Source organism: Ictalurus punctatus, chromosome 5 (assembly GCF_001660625.3).
Source record: "Ictalurus punctatus breed USDA103 chromosome 5, Coco_2.0, whole genome shotgun sequence".
NCBI lineage: Eukaryota > Metazoa > Chordata > Actinopteri > Siluriformes > Ictaluridae > Ictalurus > Ictalurus punctatus.
Window position 1 is genome coordinate 27,962,897 of NC_030420.2, and position 19,183 is coordinate 27,982,079.

The window sequence follows — 19,183 nt, forward strand, 5'->3', positions numbered from 1 at the left end:
CCTGTGCATTAAAATGGACGTGCAGGATAGACAGAGTGTACATCAGGACCAGGGATGGGAACTTGTGCGTTAAAATGTAAGGGTAGGTGGTTCTCTGCGACCAGGCTTGGGAGCCAGTGCATTAAATTGTGAAGGATGGGGATTAATCCAGGACCATCTTTGGTAGCCTGTGGTTTAGTTATTTCTCTGAATTATCTCGTGCTGATTAAACTCCTCTGTTGTATTATTAATATTGAAGTTTGTTGAACTAGCTGTGTGTTAGAAAGGAGAATACTACAGTTTGCAGGATAATTTCCTATTTGATCAATTTGATGTAGTATTGTGTGGCACATCAGCATGATCCTCATCAGGATAAACTGAAAACCATTAATACTAAAATACATCTGGCAGGTGGTACTGCAGTGTTGGGGCATGCACAAACAGATTTAGAGACAGATTCTTCCCACAGCCTTAAGATTAAATAACCATGCACACTGTGCTAGCTGGACAATTACTGCATATTGCACATTATCTTTGTACTGTAGTGTGTAAACTACTCCTATTGCACTCTTTATTTACCCAGCAAACTACTTGTATGCTAATATTAACATTAAATTATTATCTCCTGTGTCAGAACTCACTGCTGTTACCATAGTGCACAATACAATATATAGTTTGCTACTTGTTACTTTTTATTAGTCGCACAATTTATGTATGTATTTTATTTAGCACTTTTTTGTATTTTACCTTCGTGTTTAATTTTCTCCTAACCTCTGATTATTCTGCTCCTGAAGTCCACTTGTATTTGCATATTGGTGTTTTTCCTGCTCGGCGCTCTAACATGTGACTTAGACTAAAATGGGTGTAGTAGAGCAAGAAATTGCACCAAATTGTGCAGTGCAATGCAGTAGGACTCAAGGGGCGTGATTGGGAAATGCAGGCCTAAATTGTGCCTAAGGATATAAACATATACAGAACCCCCTCCTGAGAAGTTATTTCAGCCGTGACCTCTTTTGAGCTGGAAATGGGAATGAAGGCAATCATAGACGAGCCTAGAAACCAGTTCATGGGCAAATGAGTTCTCTACTTCTGTTTGCATATGTTTTGTATGCAAACAGCACTAATGCTTGCATGGCATCTCAATTTGAGAAGTACTGTCAACTGAAGGATGGTTTTATTGGCGTAAGAACATCTTCAGTTTCACCTGTTGGCTCTATTTCATACTGTGTCTAAGATCCTGCTGTGCTTTAATAAGAACATGCATCAAGGTTATATTGAGCACAAACTGAAAAGTTCTGTCACGCAGCCAGTCTTTATATCCTGTAATTGCTTTTTAAGTCAATTCGCAATCCATTTACTCATTACAAGAGATGATTTCTTTTTTGAGAATGAACCTGACACTCATTTTAGACACATTAGGTTCCCTGACTCATCCATGAGTAATATAGCACTAAGGTTTTCTAAACTTTCAGGATTTAAAAAAAAGAGAGGAATCCCTGAATATATGAATGTCCTACAGAAACGATTAGAAATTTTTTTTGTTTGTTTGTTTAAGATTATGCATTAAGGATTATGGCTTAGCTTTCGAGACAAACTATCAAATAAGGTTTCAAAGGTAGAATAACCTTTGTCTAAACAAGACTGGGATTTGATTCAGTTCATGCTTTTATGATAAAGATTATTTCTTAGTTCAAGATAAGCAAAAGTAATCTCTTCGGAAAGCTAGAGAAATGAGACGTTTTTACACAAACGGTTGGATCACAGAAGAAGAAATGGAAACCATGTGCTCAACTTGCTGTAAGATTTATTGACTGGTTATACTCACAAAGATCAACCCCTTGTATCCCATGATGCTTTGACAAGGCCAGACTTGGATTTCTAACGTTCCTATTAGTTACTGTTTTTAAGAGTATAATATGCAGTATTTTAAGTTAAAACATATAAGACAAAATGAAATGAGAACAAATCACAATAACGCTTTCAGTAAAATTTACCTGGGGCAGTAGAGAACTCGTTGTATCTTTTTCTTTCATAACTCCGTAATACAAATACCTGAATAATTTATGGCTCACCGTTGAACAAAATATAAACGAAACTTTTAATTTCATTATTTTCATCAACATTAGAAAATAGTGTGACTATAGTTTTATAAACCAAGGTGTTTTTGTTTTTTTTTGCTTGAGTGAAGAATGAGGCTGTAACCACTGCTGGTTTCTCAGAATTAAATTCAACATTACATTTAATAATTTATAGAGGCAGTTTTGTAGATCCAATATCTCCTAGTTTATCAACCCTAGCAAATCATTGTACAGTCTGTGCAGACAAAAGAGTTGCTCAGCTTTTATCCAGCTTCATTAATATAAAGTGTGAACAGAATAATCTGTGATATGTACCCTGGAGCGACACGCGGACTTATTTTGCAAAAGCAAAAACAATGAAAGACCTACATTGTTGGCAACGTTGCATGTTGATCTGTTAAGGAGATTATGTAATTACTTACACTAGCCAGTGCTCTTATCAAACAATTTTTTTTATCATCAGAAATGCCAGTTGAAGCAGTTGCCTTAATGATATACATTTCACCACTACATCACTAATATCCACTCATCTCTAATTCTCACTAACTGCTGTGGGTCCTCACGGCATTGTGGAACTTTTGCTGAAAAGTAGAAAAGGGACTGGCAGCAGCGAACGCAGACGTGTGGACGATGACGTGCATCGCCTTCTGCTATTCTTGTCAAAGCTAAAGCTTTTTGATGTGTTTGAGAAGCCTGAGGAGACGCTCAGTTATTACCGAGCCTTGTTTCTCACAGTGAGTGCTGTGTGTGTGTGTGTGTGTGTGTGTGTGTGTGTGTGTGTGTGTGTGTGTGTGTGTGTGTCTGCGCGCGCGCATGTGTGTGCGTAGTGACCAAGAGAGCTGATGCAAGCTTCAGAGTATGACTGACTTGCTCTAAATATCCGCCCTGCATCTCAAATGCATGTTTACAGGCATTGCTGGTTGGTAATCTTCAAAAATTAGCATTTATATTCATGTAATAAGTTCAGAATATAGATATCAATATTGTGTTTTTTTTTTTTGTTTTGTTTTGTTCAAAGATCAGGAATCATATTAAAAAATATTTTTAAGGTTGCTTATCCTCTGCATAGTCTTAAGTAATTGACATTTAATTTGGGATTGCAGATGGGTGGTTGTGTGACTGTATAATTATAACGTATCTCTATTTACATTGGATCTTGCAGACGGGAGGATGATCGAGATCTTGTAAAAGTGACTCTGATTTCAGTGGCAAGCTTTCAGAGAAGGACAGAGTGATCTATTAAGTCATTCAATGCTATCTTTAAGGTGAACATTCTATATGTGTCAGACTTTATTGTCAGAATAGTCAGTCTTACTGTAGACCAGAACACACCTACACTCACTGAGCACTTTTTAGGAACACCTGTACACCTACCTATTCATGCAATTATTTAATCAGCCAATCATGTGGTAGCAGGGCATAAAATCATGCAGATATGGGCCAGCAGTTTTGGGTAATGTTCACATCAACCATCAGAATGGGGTAAAAATGTGATCTGAGTGGTTTTGATTGTGGCAAGATTGTTGGTGTCAGACAGGCTGGTTTGAGTATTTCTATAACTGCTGATCATCTGGGATTTTCATGCACAACAGTCTCTATGGTTTACTCAATGGTTCAATAAAGAAAAAACCTCCACTGAGCTGCAGTTCTGCAGACGGAAATGCCTTGCTGATGAGAGAGGTCAATGGAGAATGGCCAGACTGGTTCGAGCCGACAGAAAGGCTACAGTAATGCTGATAACTACTCTGTACAGTTGTGGTGAGCAAAAAAGCATCTCAGAATGCACAACATGTCAAACCTTGAGGCGGATGGGCTACAGCAGCAGATGACCATGTCTGGTTCCAATTTTGTCAGCCAAGAACAAAAAAGCTGAGGCTGCAGGCTCAGCAAAACTAGAAAAGACTGGAGAAACGTAGCCTGGTCTGATGAATCTCGATTTAAGAGGCACACAGATGGTAGAGTCAGAATTTGGCACCAACAGCATGCATCCATGGATCTAACCTGCCTTGGGTCAACCGTCCAGTCTGGTGGAGGTGGTGTAATGGTGTGGGGAATGTTTTTGACACTTTTGGGCCCGTTAATACCAATCAATCATCACTTGAATGCCATAGCCTATTGTAGAGTACTGTTGCTGACCATGTGTATCCCCTCATGGCCACGATTTACCCTTTTTCTTAGAATTGTGGCTGTTTTTATAGCAAGGGGGGCTACCTAGTATTAGTATAGTGTTCCTAATAAAGTGCTCTGTGGGTGTATACATGCCAACATTATTTCCAATGCTATATGTCTGATACAGGCAGAAAAAGGTTTAATAGAAAGATGAATGCAGATGCTTCCCAGTTGTGTGTAATGCGTGATGCATCATCCCATGCTGTGTGGCATTTATAAAAATGATAAACAAGCACATTTGGATTAAGATGATAAGATCTATATGACTTTGAAAGAGGATGTGTTATGGAGCACGGATGGCAGGAACTTCAGTTAGACGGACTGCTCAACTGGCTGTGTTTCAATAGCAACAGTGACTAAAGGGAAAGCTATATTCAGATCTTTGGGAAAAAACCATCAGTAAAAATGGTTGGAAATTGTGGTTGAGCGTGCACATCCAGGCCATAGTCAGATCTGGCCACTTAATTGCATAACTTAAATCCAAAATGTATGTGAATGTTTACATGTGGAAAGTTACTCATATTCAGTGTTTATGAATGCACTTATGTTGAATTTTTTTGCTGTGCAATTCAGATTGGTGCAAATCACTTGCATGTTGTTCATACTTCCAAGGTTGACAGATTTTACTTTAGCAGCAGTTCCTCTGATGAGTTTTTCATTAGTGTCAAAGACACTGCCTTTAATCATGAGCACCTGCCTTTAAGCCTGACAAAATAAATTGGGAAAAGAAAATGCATACTACACCCCCTGGCAAAAAATGGTGGAATCGGAGGATGCTCACATGGGTTTTTTTTTTTTTTTTGGTTTTTTTTTTTAATACTTTGTAGCAAATAAACAAATGAAAGATATGACAAAACAATTTTTGTTTAATAGCTGAACATTCTGGCTTCATGATACATACCTCAAACAAGGAAAATAAAATTGTTTTAATAAATGCCATATTTTTTCCCCCCAGATCAAGAATCAATGTTGAGGAAAAAAATATGGGAATCTTCAACAAAAAAAATCACAATTAGTACTTCGTTCCTCCTCCTCGGCTTTCATGATGGTTTGAATTCTTTTGAAGTGTGGACTTTATATTCTCCATCAGTGAGTTGAAATGCCTTTCCTGAGGGAAAGCTTCAACACTCTTTGCTCTGTTTCAAGATGCATGATCATCCTGAAATATCACTTCATCATCACCAAACCTGTTTTCTATCAATGGAACGAGAATTACAGTGTACACCCGTGCATTGACTGTTGAGGTCTCACCTGGTCCTTTTATCTGGGGGAATATGATTGTTTTCTTCAGGCAGTCATCTTTATATGTTTCGTTAGAACAGCACCTGACAAATGTTACAGCATCAACTCCTTGGCCAATGCAGATTCATGATTTATCACCGAATATCACTTTCATCCAATCATCCACACTCCATGATTGCTTCTCTTTAGCCCACTGTAACCTTGTTTTCTTCTGTTTAGGCGTTAGTGCTGGTTTTGCTTTGGCTTTTCTATACCTAAATCCCATTCCAATCAATTTCCTACAGTTCTGTCACAGACATTGACTCCTGTTTCTGCTCATTTGTTTTTCATTTGTTTTGTTGTGCATTTTCTATTTTCAAGGCATATCGCGTTGAGCTTTCTATTCTGACGGTTTGACGTCTTCTTTGGTCTATTCGAATGTTTTCCTTTATGTAAACTTCCCATTTTGTTTAAACTTGCACCAACTGACACACAGCTGGCTGGAACAATCAACATCTTTTGCTACATTCTGTGTTGGATTTCCTTCTTGCTGGAGTTTTATAATCCTTTCCATTGTTTCAATTGACACCTCTCTTGTTGGGGAGTTTCCTTTCAAAAAGTCCAAGGTTTAGGTCTGTAAGCTCTCTTTTAAGGGTCGTAAGTGCACTGTTTTAACTGCAGACTAGTTAGTATTTTTAGACTTGTGCTGGTATTTGTTTTAGAAGTACAAATTACAAGGTGATTCCATATTTTTATTATTTTTTTTCCCTCAACATTGAATGATTCTATAATTTTTTTTTCCTCAACTTGATCTAGAATACAAATATGCCATTTATGAAAATAATTTCATTTAAATGGTTTGAGGTACATTAAACAAAGCCAGAATGTTCAGTTATTAAACGATTATATTTTTTGTCATATCTGTGATTTTGTTTTTGGTTGCTAAAGTAAAAAAAATTCATGTGAGCATCCTCTAAGTGTGGTGATTCCATCATTTTTGCCAGGGGTTGTATAATACCAAAGTATTGCTGCATGACTAGACTTGGTTATAATTTTGTTACTTGAACTCTCATTATTCGGAAGCTTGTACAATATTACGTGATCCAGCACATCCTATTATTGTGTGCTGAAAGTTAATGTGAACTTAATGAAGGCATGAGATACAAGGTCATGAAGCCACATAATCATAATGTGTTATTTCATCATGATTTTAATTTTGAGTGGCTGTGTTAATAAAATAATACCAACGTTTTTTTATTAATTCGATGTGCTCTCCTGTAAAGAAAATATGCCCATTGTAAGAAGGATAAGCTGACTAAGAATTCATCTGCGATGCTACGTAGCACTTTGTGTACTTCAGAATTTTATACATAATAATGCTCTTGCAGTATTTGTCCTCAAAATGTATTGTGCAGTCTGTGCAGTCATCAACTTCTGGCATTTAATTCAGCAGAGAATACTGTGCTTTTGATTATCCATCTCTCAAACTGTTGCCTGCTGGGACTGAACTTTTTTTTTTTTTTTTCTTCTCTTAGCCATTGGCTTCCCAGCTTCCCCATGTCGTCATGTCTATTGATTCCATTGTAGTTTCTCTGCCCTGCTGAGTTTACCCCAGCCAAGCCCAGCTGAGAGTCTGTCATACTGATTCCTGATTGTCTGAGCAGACTACAGAGCAGTCTGAACGGTGTTCTTACAAAAAATAGAGTGGGAATACATAAAGAACTTATTGGATGAAAGTGCTAAGCTTTATTTAAGCACGTTTTCTGAACAGATCCATCACGCTGTATTTGTGTGTTAATCCTGTCTCGTGTCTAAGTACAGACCAAAAGCTATCCTCACCACCTGGATAGCTGATATAGGGAGCGCTTACACAGATCCTGCTTGTGGTGGGTAGGTATCAGTCGGTTAGTGCGGTCCATCATAAGAGTGCATGGCAAAAAAACGGGAAGCTGTACCACAGCCAGACGTAGCATGTGCAGAAATGTAAAAATGCTTTCAGTAATGAGTGGCTTCAGCACGTCTCAATGGGCTTTCCTTTTATTCCGGTATTCTGATGCCATCTGCTAAGGATGACTCGCACAAGCCGCTTTTGATTTCATCCGCTAACAGATGTGTTTAATTTGAGTGGAAGTTATTAATTAGACCGGCTGCCCCTGAACATGTCTTTATTTTCTATGCAAGCTGCTGGAAGAAAGCTGAAAGGATGACTTTAGCTGAGCTTGAAGAAAATTCTCATAGGGTCCTGGTTTGATCCTGAGCTCTGGGAACTGTCTGTTCTCCCCGTGTCAACATGGGTTTCCCCAGGGTTCTACAGTTTCCTTCTAAAAACCTTCCAGTAGGTGGATTGGGGATTGCTACTCTAAATTGCTTTTAAGTGTGTATTCCAGCCTCATGCCCAGTGTTGCTGGGATTGGCTCTAGATCCACTGAGACCCTGACCAGGATAAAGTGGTAATTGAACATGCATGAAGGAATGAAAAACACTTGAAGTGCTTCTCTCATTCTCGCAAATGTAAATAAAACTTCTGCTCAGAGAACAAACTCCAGTCCCAGGTTCAATGAATAGGAGGAAAAAAAAAAAAACCAGTGTAGACCATCAACATCTAACCAATCAACACAAAAAGGTGCCAATAATACTTAATTCTCGGATCCCCCTTATGTGACAGAAGTTCTCAGGTTTTCCGCAGGTCCTTAAAAAGTCTTAATGTCTTACATTCCTTAATTAGCATTAAAATGTCTAAAATTCATGTTTCAAAAGGTCTTAAAATGCAACTGAACCGACATCGTAAAGATTTAGATTTTATTTTGGTTGGTTACTGTTTGAGATGGTAAAGCCATGTGTTACACTACTGTGTGTGTGTGTGTGTGTGTGTGTGTGTGTGTGTGTGTGTGTGTGTGTGTGTGTGTGTGTGTGTGAGACTCATCGGTGTTTTAGAGCGGCTCGGTCCACAATACCTGCCGCTCCACACCGCCTTCATCTCTGTCTTTGCTGTGTGTCGCTTATAATCTATTAAGACACAACACACACCAGATTCACTTTAGTTTTACGTTAGCGTAATCTCAAACATGTTTGTGGGCAGAGGTTTACAGCATTTCACCTGATTGGTAATGAGAAGTGAATTAAAAATAAATAAATAAATAAATAAACTGTTGCCAACTAAATGGAGGTCTTCCTGCGGTTTTCCACCAAAATAAAAGCCATAAGGTCTAACGCGTAAATGTGCATTAAGTCGGAAAATATATTACTATTGTTATAGTACTATTTGAACCCCCAAATAAAAATTATTTATTATTATTATTAAGTATTATTCAGTGCAATAATATTACAAAATAGCAAAGGTTTTTCTTGTACATTTTCCTCTTTACAAAAATTTCTGTATATTTACAACACTACTTGTTACATTACCCTGGCAATAAGTTACGAGAAAACTTGTAAACACTGCTGCGAGGGACTTTCTGATACAGCTGCTGAGGGAGTGATGGTACATTTCAACATGTTTTTCTCTTCTGACTGCTGTAATCCATCTCTTCCCCCGCCTCTTGGAAAGTGATGGAAAGGAAATACTGGATTTTTATTTTCTTTCACTGTTGGAGCAAATGGTAATACAAAAAGGATATTTGCTCTGGTCTCCCATACACCTCTATAGAAGTTTAATTTGAAGTTTTATTTGAAATGCAGATACCTGTAGATACCTTGTTTCAGGTGTTTTGGAAGGAGCACAGTATTTATTTAGCTACATCCAGCTTATGCACAAAAAAACCCCTCTCACAATATATTAAATAATGATGTTTTCATTTTTACTGTAGCCATGGGTTTGTTTCCTAAACCTGATCCAAGCAGAAGGAATGAAAACCAGACGGATTAAATCTACTCCATTCTATTTGGGTTCTCGATTACTTTTGTTTCCAGTTCGTCCACGTAATGGGATGGAGAGAAGAAAATAGGTTACCGAGTTGTAAAGGGCATTCTGCTCTAGTCCTTCAAGACAAGAATAATGAGGTTAGCCACAGAGAGGTAGAGTGAGGGAGCCTCAGTTACTGTGCCATGTGGAGCAGAATTTGCAATCAAAGACGATGGGAGAGATGGAGCTCAGGGGATCAAGTACTGTTCCACTTCCTCAGAATCACTCCATCCCCCTATTTTGCCCAGAAAACCACCCGTTCTACATGGATCTCCACTATTTTTGTAAAAAAAAAAAGAAAATTCTTGATTTTGTCTAGTTGGTATTACATGACACGGTGGGGGATTGGGCCAGCTCAATTGAACCCTGTAGGCAGACTCCTGAGGTACTGCTGTGTTCTCTGTGTGTGTGTGTGTGTGTGTGTGTGTGTGTGTGTACATGATGCATCACCATATCCTGTTCTGTTACAAAACACCAGTCAACATGATGTTTGCCTCATTTTTTTTTTTGATGGATTACAGTGGTGTAGACCAAATAGTCAGGTGAGTCACTTTGGACTTGGGAACAGCACAAACAGAAGAAACTGCATTTTCACTGGTGGACTGATGCAATTTTGAAACTGAATTTTACGGTGTCATCTTTTTTTTCCTTTCTTTTTTCTTTTTTTTTTTGGGGATTACCGTAAAATAAAGTAGCACACGTTGTGCCCTAATAGAGGGCAAAATGAAATAGAGGAACAATTCTGCTCTAAATTTTCTCTCAATTTTTTTTCCACTTCACACATGTTTTAGTAGTAGTCATTTGAAAAAAATTAGTACACCCCATGGAAATTGTTGCCTTTTTTTATATATATATTTGGACAAGCAAACATTTTTTCCTCTTTGAAACATTGACTGCAAACTGTCCAGTCCCTGAGGCAGCGACGCAACCCCAAATCATAACATTTCCACCACCGTGCTTCAAAGTTGGTATGAGGTGCTTCTCCTGAAAAGCGGTCTTTGGTCAGCTCCAAACATGTCTGCTGTTACTGTGTCCAAACAACTCCCTATTTTTAATTCATCTGTCCAGAGCACATTATTCCAAAAGGCCTGGTCTTTGCCTAAATGCTCATTGGCAAACTGTAGTCTCGCTCTAATGTTCTTTTGAAACAGAAAAGGTTTTTCCTGGCATGCTTCCAATGCAGGTCAAATTTGTGCAATCTTTCTGGTGGTAGAAGTGTGCATTTTGACACCATCAGTTGTAAGACTTACTAGCAGATCCTGTGATGAAATTTTAGGGTTCCTGGAGACTTCTTTTTGCATCAGATGGTCTGTTCTTGGGCTGAGTTTGCTGGGCCCAGTGGCTTTTTGTATATAGACATAAGTTTACAAGGACATAGAGTGTGACTATGTATTTATCTTAGTTTTAAGTTTGTTGGCTTCTCAGTATTTGGGATGCAGCAAAAGGACAGCGTTGTTAGGTTTCATGCACTACAGTACTGTACACCCATCCATCCCATCAAACACCCTGGACGGGCTACCAGTCCTTTGCAGGGCGCAATCTATGGACACGTTAGACATGCCAATCAGCTTACCATGCATGTCGGGAGTACCCAGAGGAAACCCCCGCAGCACGAGGAGCACATGCAAACTCTGCACACAAAGGGCACCGCAGGAATCAAACCCCCAACCCTGGAGGTGTGAGGCGAACATGCAAACCACTAACCCACCGTGCACACTAATCTCACTATAATAGTTAAGAAAAAGCATCTTCTTACCCTCAACACACACGGCCCAAATCATTAAGGGCTTTAAAATTAAGTTATAGTTTGAATCACGTGATAAGATCCCATGTAATATGAAAATTATGGGAAATTTTCATATTATGGGAAAAAACCGTTTATAGATAAGTTAAGTTTCCCTTAAGTAGGACTAATTAGTTTTCTTGGTCAATATTAAAAACCCTAAACGTAAATATTAACAAACCATAATTTTAACAAAGCAACAGCATTAATACATTTATTAATTGTTGTTTGTTTAATTATTATTTTTTTAAAAACCCTGCATGAACCGTTTATTCTGTCCATGACTAAAATAACATCAATTAATTTACAATTAAAATAACATATTAATTTTCAACACTTTGTTAAATGTAAATTACTGACTGAACTGTACATGTTATAAATATTTCTAGTGAACTTAGGAACATTACATCTTTAGTTAATACTAGTCATTGTGTACTTTTATTTTAAATTCATTGATGGAATAAAATGGTTGTAGGTCAACGTCAATACATGAACTTGGATGAGGAAAACAACAAGGAAAACGGGGCATGAATCAAGATTTTGCACTGAAACAAAGACACACACAAGGACTTAAATAGACAGTCTAACCAAGAATAAATACTAAACAGGATGCAGCAACCGTGACACACCCAGAAGCTAAACCAATGACAAAACAAGGGTGGATACAAGTCCTAAACCAAAGAAAATGTACGTCTATATAAACAAAAACATAAACTATGAAAGCAGTGCTGTTTGCACAGCATGTGCTGAACACTGTAGCTTATGCTGAGAGGGGGAATTCTTGACGTAACCTCCCCATTAAGGTGCAGCTCTCGAAGCAGGGGACCTGGCTCCCTGTGGCTGGCATTACACAAAAGGAGCGATGTCCTCAGTTTAATGAGAAGGTGGAGTGATGTCCTCTGTGGAGCAGGGGGTGGAACAATGTCCTTAAGAGAGCGGAGAGGTGGAGTGATGTCCTTTTGTGAAGTGGAGATACGGAGCAAGCCTCTTTGCAAAAAAAACAACAACAAAAAAACAGGAGGCGGGCACAGGACAGCCTGGCACAATGACCCTGGAAACCAGCCCACCGGCTGGTCAAGACTGTAGTCCAGATACTTGGAGAATCAGCATGCCGGCTTGTCTGGACAAGGGTCAGATGACTCAAGGATCATAGCTGGCTGGTTAGTAGCAGAGTCAGGTGGCAGAACGATGACATCATCTGCAAATTCATCAGGTGGCGGAACAATGAAGTCTGCTGGTAGCGTAGCAAAGACATCATCCATGAAGTCAGAAAGTGGAGTGCCACTGTCATCTGCAAAGTCAGGAGGTGGTGGGATGACCTCATCCACAATGTCAGGAGGTGGCACAACGACGTCCTCAGGAAATGGACTGGATTGGATGTGAGATGTTTCGTTAGCCTTGTGTTTTGGCTTGGCTTGAGAGGCTGCCTTGTCGGCCCTGTGCTTGGGCTTAGCTGGGGAGGCCATCTCCTTTGTCCTGTACTTGGACTTGGCTTGAGACTTCATTCCCTCTCTGTTTTCAGTTCTCTAAATGCAGTAGCCTGAGTTTGGCCGACTGGGTTTGGCCAATATGCAGGTTATAGCCCCCTCCCAAAAATTTCTAGAAGCTCGTACCTGCACAGCCTAGACTTCTTGTCAGGGGGCTCTGCTATGTTGTCCAGGCTTGGGTTTCAGTCCATTGATGTGCTCTCCTGGTAAGCCTTGATAATATGAACCTCACACTGTCTCTCTCATCAGGCTTAGGATCCGCCAAGTGCAACCAGTACAGTTCGCACTGCAAGATTAATCCGTCCGGTGGAAACCCGATGCCATCATATTCGCTCGGTGCAACCCAGAGAACTGAGAGCAGGAAATGCACCAAGACGTATGCTGACATAGAGAGAGAGGGCGCGGCTTACTGGACTTGGGGAGATCTCTTTTGTTACACAAAACCCTTCTTGGGTGAAGTCTGCAGTAACGTGTCTGAGATCAATGTGCTGTTTGAGCAAATCCAGCAATCATTAAAGTCCATAGGATGGGTCAAAACCCAGGCAGGCACCAGTAAACAAGGAAAACTCTAGGAAGCTAAACCAGTGACAAGACAGGAGTGGAGACAAGACCTGAACCAAAACTAAATGCACATGGCTATATAAACAAAAACATAAAACACAGAAGTAGCGGCATTCACATTGGAAGCCATGACACGCTGAGAGGGGGAGTTCATGGCAGAAATCTGATTGGTCAGCAGGTTTTTATTCATGCTCCTTTTCAAATGCGTTGTCATTTCTATAATAAGATTCTTCACCGGGGTGAATAGTGGATGTTTCAAAACGTTTGTGGTAATTGATTATAGCATTTTTGGAAGGCGTTGCCAGTGTCAGCACTTTTTTTTAACAGTTCGAGGTAAATCTGTTGCTTTAAGTTTTCTTCAGCAGTGTCTCAGTGTAGCAAAGTGCACTTTGTGTCTTGTTATCAGAAAAAGAGAGAAAAAAAGATGCTGTTGAAGGAACGACAACATTGTGTGAATTTCCCACGGGAATGAATAACGTGGTCTGTCTGTCTGTTTGTCTGTCAAATGGGCCTGGAAATTCATCAAAAGTATGTGTATGTAACTCCCTCATATTGTTTAGTAACAATAATAATGTTTTATTAATTTTATAATAAGTATGTGTGTATATAAGTTTATGGTTTATTAAAGGAGCAATAGTAACTTTTTTTTTTTTTTTTTTTAAATGTGTTTGTACAAATAACCTGTAAAATATGTAGAGTATGATGAAAAATGATTGTTTAAGCCATGGACTCAGGACAAGTGTATTAAGCAGCTGATCTAACCCATTTGGAAAGCTGACTTCTGGTCTGGAATGCTTGTTTGTCTTTGGATTGGCTTCCTGTCAGTCTTTTTCTAGGCACTCTAGATCCTGGGGGTGGATCTTCATGAACTTGGGTAGGAATGGGAGGTGGGCTCAGAAATCATTCAAATGTTGAACCCAACTGTTCGAGACCTACTGTAATCTTTAAAATAAATACATTTTAAAAAGTTACGTAATGCACCTTTTAACTTATGCAGTAAAAAATGTTAGTTTTGGAAATGTTAATGTAATTAGCTTAATAACTAACTAATATTATATAATTGTCATCTGCTACATAAAAATTCAGTGTTATTGAACCCTTACATTGAATAATCAAGGGCTGCCGGTTCTCCTCTTCTGGTCGGTGGAGTATAACACATGCTGCTTTCATCACTGCTTCATAGTATTGAAATGCTTATCTAAAAATAGATCTGTGTTCTTTCTCATGTTTCAGATTGCTTCCCTTATAACAAGATAATCATGTAAAATAATATCCAGCACATCCAGAATATTTGATTGTCTGTGTTTTAGACAGGGACAGTAATGTCATCCCTGCCTCTCAACTAAATGGCATTTTAAGGGGAGCGCTTTTACCGATAGTGAAATAAAGGCATGCTTGCCGAACCAATTAAATGAGAAAATGAGCAAGTGCTGGATCCCTTTCCCTCTGCTTGAGCAAATGCAAATTTACAATTCACTTTGAGACCTATATATGTTTTATGTATTCACTTTCAGAAGGTTAGCTGGGTACTGTTCTGTGCCATTTTCCACTGACCTTATTTATTTTATAATTAATCAAGTCAGTAAGGGTAAAATCAACATGGAAAAAGAAATCATGATATTTTTATTTCATAATGTGATGCATTTCTGACTGAAAGAGGATATTTGGTCATGAAGTAATGCATTGTCATTTATAACACCCTGCTGTTGAATTCTTGATGCAGACTGGACAGTGTGGTCTGGTCTGACTGGTCAGAAGGTGGTGATTCCATCCATCCATCCATCTTCTACCGCTTACTCCTTTTCAGGGTCACGGGGGAACCTGGAGCCTATCCCAGGGAGCATCGGGCACAAGGCGGGGTACACCCTGGACAGGGTGCCAGTCCATCGGAGGGCACACAATCACACACACATTCATACTCTACGGACACTTTAGACACTCCACTCAGCCTTCCATGCATGTCTTTGGACTGGGGGAGGAAACCGGAGTACCCGGAGGAAACCTACGCAACACGGGGAGAACATGCAAACTCCGCACACACAGAGCCGTGGGAATCGAACCCCGACCCTGGCGGTGTGAGGCGAACGTGCTAACCGAAGATGGTGATTAATTTCCTTTATACTATAGACAAATCATAGGTTTATATTCATCTGCTTGTCTTAATATGTTAGTTTCTACAATCACAACATACACAGGGACCTGTAAGGTGAACGTCAACATAAAAGTTTTCTGTGAGCTGTTTATTTAGGCTGCTATTGACAGAGCCATATCACCCTGCAGCACTCTCCTGGTTTCCCACTGGAGCTAAGCAGCATTGAGCTTGACCAGTAATTGGATGGGAGATCTCCTGGGGAAAACCAAGGTTGCTGCAGGAAGTGTTATTAGTGAGGCCAGTATAGTGACGCGGACACTATGCTGTAAAAACAGCACCGTCTTTTGGATCTCCGTTTCTGAATTGGCTACATCACTCTCTCCCCTAATAGCTGGTGTGTAATTACCCCCCCCCCCCCCCCCCCCCCCCCAATTGTAAGTATTATGTACAGTGAGGGAAAAAAGTATTTGATCCCCTGCTGATTTTGTACGTTTGCCCACTGACAAAGAAATGATCAGTCTATAATTTTAATGGTAGTTGTATTTGAACAGTGAGAGACAGAATAACAACAAAAAAATCCAGAAAAACGCATGTCAAAAATTTTATAAATTAATTTGCATTTTAATGAGGGAAAAAAGTATTTGACCCCCTCTCAATCAGAAAGATTTCTGGCTCCCAGGTGTCTTTTATACAGGTAACGAGCTGAGATTAGGAGCACACTGTTAAAGGGAGTGCTCCTAATATCAGTTTGTTACCTGTATAAAAGACACCTGTCCACAGAAGCAATTAATCAATCAGATTCCAAACTCTCCACCATGGCCAAGACCAAAGAACTCTCCAAGGATGTCAGGGACAAGACTGTAGACCTACACAAGTCTGGAATGGGCTACAAGACCATTGCCAAGCAGCTTGGTGAGAAGGGGACAACAGTTGGTGCGATTATTCGCAAATGGAAGAAGCACAAAAGAACTGTCAATCTCCCTCAGCCTGGGGCTCCATGCAAGATCTCACCTCGTGGAGTTGCACTGATCATGAGAACAGTGAGGAATCAGCCCAGAACTACACGGGAGGATCTTGTCAATGATCTCAAGGCAGCTGGGACCATAGTCACCAAGAAAACAATTGGTAACACACTACGCCATGAAGGACTGAAATCCTGCAGCGCGCGCAAGTTCCGCTGCTCAAGAAAGCACATATACATGCCCGTCTGAAGTTTGCCAGTGAACATCTGAATGATGCAGAGGACAACTGGGTGAAAGTGTTGTGGTCAGATGAGACCAAAATGGAGCTCTTTGGCATCAACTCAACTCGCCGTGTTTGGAGGAGGAGGAATGCTGCCTATGACCCCTGGAACACCATCCTCACCATCAAACATGGAGGTGGAAACATTATGCTTTGGGGTTTTTTTTCTGCTAAGGGGACAGGACAACTTCACCGCATCAAAGGGACGATGGACGGGGCCATGTACTGTCAAATCTTGGGTGAAAACCTCCTTCCCTCAGACAGGGCATTGAAAATGGGTCGTGGATGGGTATTCCAGCATGACAATGACCCAAAACACACGGCCAAGGGAACAAAGGAGTGGCTCAAGAAGAAGCACATTAAGGTCCTGGAGTGACCTAGGCAGTCTCCAGACCTAAATCCCATATAAAATCTGTGGAGAGAGCTGAAGGTTCGAGTTGCCAAACGTCAGCCTCGAAACCTTAATGATTTGGAGAAGATCTGCAAAGAGGAGTGGGACAAAATCCCTCCTGAGATGTGTGCAAACCTGGTGGCCAACTACAGGAAACGTCTGACCTCTGTGATTGCCAACAAGGGTTTTTAAACCAAGTACTAAGTCATGTTTTGCAGAGGGGTCAAATACTTATTTCCCTCATTAAAATGCAAATCAATTTATAACATTTTTGACGTGCGTTTTTCTGGATTTTTTTGTTGTTATTCTGTCTCTCACTGTTCAAATAAATCTACCATTAAAGTTATAGACGGATCATTTCTTTGTCAGTGGGCAAACCTACAAAATCAGCAGGGGATCAAATACTTTTTTCCCTCACTGTAAGTACTATGTAAGGCACCTTGAGTGCCTAGAAAAGTGCTATAAAAATCTAAGGAATTAATTAATTAATTTAGCATATTTAGAAGGAGACCCCAGTGTCAGCGCTTTATAACAGTCCCGTTAATGTTGTAACTTTAAGTTTTCACGAGTTACACGAGAAAGTATTCAGGACCGAGGGCGTTGCTCTTTCTTGGTAACACGAAAATCTGCAGGTTTTTTTGGTCTTCAAGAGGAAGAAAAAAGAGGCTCTTGAGAGAACTACTGTTATGTAACTGTTAGTAATAACAGGAACCTGTTTAGTGGATGTTCCAAAACATTAACTGTAACCATAAATGGATAAAAAAAAAAAGTGTTTGTTAATAAATAAGAAATTGTAATTGTTGGCACATTGCTGTGATGTAAGAATTAAGCATGTTGGGACATGCTGTTCTCTTTTTGTTGATTAGTTTTAGGCATAACAGCATATCTCATCATAACATATATTCATAACATTAACATAACACAACGTTAGGCTGCCATAACATTCAAAAGTAAGACTTTATTCAGAGGCAGACTGATGTCTTTGGATTTTGATTAAGGTTTTAAAATTTTTTAACTGGCTTTATGATCCTGCACAACATGACCAGGAACATGAACTACAGTCCATGGAAGGTCAAGTCACTGTCAGTCTCGGTGCTGAATATAATCTGGGTCTTAATGTTCCATGTTGATAAACTGTGAAAAATGATCTTGATCTCCGTCTCTCTCACTCTCTCCTCCTCGAGGTCAGTAATGATTCTCTGCAGTATTGAGAGTCTCAATTAGGACTGCACCCAGCTAAAGCGATTTTATTTGTCTCACCCGGGAGGCATCGTGCAGAATAATATTCAATTATGCGCCATGTAGATTAGATGCAGAGTCGTTGTATAGGCTTCAGTGGTTTGAGACCATAAATATTTATGAGAGATCAATTTTACCAAAGTGGAATTAATCTTCTGGGGTCAGAATTGCATTATTAAAAAAAATGTCCATTTTTGTTATGCTTCTTTTTTTTGGTATTTATCACTGAACTTGACTCCTTTCATCAACATTTAAGATGCAAATAAAAGCAAATCTGGGACAGAAATGGTTTGCACCACAACTTTTGCTCTGAATTGAAGGATAAGGCACAGTGATGCATATTGAATAATGCTATGCAGTGCTCTTTTATTTTCCCCCCCTTGATTTCTATTCTATACCAGCGTTTCCTAACCTTTTTCAGTCACGGCAACCTTTTGAAAAGGTTCAAAAATTTGTGGATGGTCCAGAAGCATCTTGAGCTTTTCTTTTAAAAAATCTGTCCATATTCTTTTGCGCTACACACGCATCGTCACATGCTAATTATTAGGATAAAACACCCGCATGTGTTACACAGACTGATGTTGACGTGCTGCTGACAGGACAGCGAGGGGGTCGAGGGGGAGGGAATTATTTTTTTTATATATATAATTTCTTATTATTCTAAAAACGTTGTATTGGCGCACTACACGGCCAGCTCTATAAGTGCTGGCGCCCTATCTGGCCGGCTCTCGAAAGTATTGGCGCCCTGTCCCGGTTTCGCCATGGCAAGCACCACTCACATTTTGTTCAGGAAATGTACCGGTCTAGTTGTTTATTATTATTATTATTATTATTATTATTATGCGTGTATGTCTTATTTATGTCTCGGTGTTATTATTTCAGACATCAGATATGTATGATGTATATTAAATGTTTTATACACATTTTAGCATTTTAGAAATGTTTGAAGGATTTTTACACGGCACCCCTGCTCTCATCAGACGTCACGCCAGGGTGCAGCAGCACCCTGCTCTGTACTATATGAGTGTTATTGTGCTTTA

The 19,183-nt window shown here is 39.6% G+C and overlaps 1 protein-coding gene across 3 annotated transcripts in view; it reads left to right on the plus strand.

The window, feature by feature from the left end:
• pde4d (phosphodiesterase 4D, cAMP-specific) overlaps nt 1–19,183 on the plus strand; it is a 200,669-nt gene that overhangs the window by 45,190 nt on the left and 136,296 nt on the right. The gene's annotated exons all lie outside the window — the stretch shown is intronic.